Source organism: Tuber melanosporum, assembly GCF_000151645.1.
Source record: "Tuber melanosporum whole genome shotgun sequence assembly, scaffold_94, strain Mel28".
Classification (NCBI taxonomy): domain Eukaryota; kingdom Fungi; phylum Ascomycota; class Pezizomycetes; order Pezizales; family Tuberaceae; genus Tuber; species Tuber melanosporum.
In genome coordinates, this window is record NW_003299144.1 from 247498 (window position 1) to 248304 (window position 807).

An 807-nucleotide genomic window follows, 5' to 3' on the forward strand; every position below is an offset into this window, starting at 1 on the left:
TGCTTTGACGTTCTCTTTTTCCCATTAATTTTGATTTCTAGAAAGTTTTTCTCTTTTAGACTACCCAAACACTATCACTGTCAGTACTAATGAAATGACCTAAGTCATTTCTTCATCTTCTCCTAGTTCCCAGAGCTTGTTGCCTCTTAGAACCTGGGCAGTAGAGATCTTTCTAGGATGGTGAACTATTGCCACCATTCTGGACCTTAGTGTCTTGAATAGGCTGTTGACTGCCATTGTTCTAGACACTTGAATTTGTCTTCAGCATGTTTTATACTCGTGGTTTTTCTTTCCGCAACAAGGGTAATTGTCCTCCCACTTTCTTTCGTCAATCGTTAACTGGGGAATTCCTTTGTGGGCCATTTTAAAGTTTATATAAATTAGCTTTGTAGTCCCGGGAGACCTCTTTGCTGGTTTCTCAAACTCTGGTTCCTGCTTCCTTTTCTTAGAGAGACCACCTCTCTTAATAAAGAGTTTCTCTCTTTTTATCTTTAGTTGATTCTTGTCTGCAGGTTTTTTGTCTGAGAATGTTTTGGTGGGTTTGAGTTTGTCTCAGTCTAGGTAATCTTGTTCTTGTTGTTTCTCCTCATCCCTTCCTGCTTCCTGAACTGCCTTTTTCCCATTCTGTGTCAGTATCATACTTATTTAGGGAAAGTCAACATTTAATCTTGGAGGGCAATTTTCTGTCCACCACTATATGCCAAGCTGGTCCTGTTAGTCGAGTATGAAGATTCAGGTTATGTATTCTTCTTCTCATCAAGGCCAGAATATCACCTTTATACACAACTAATTCTATGTCTTGTATGG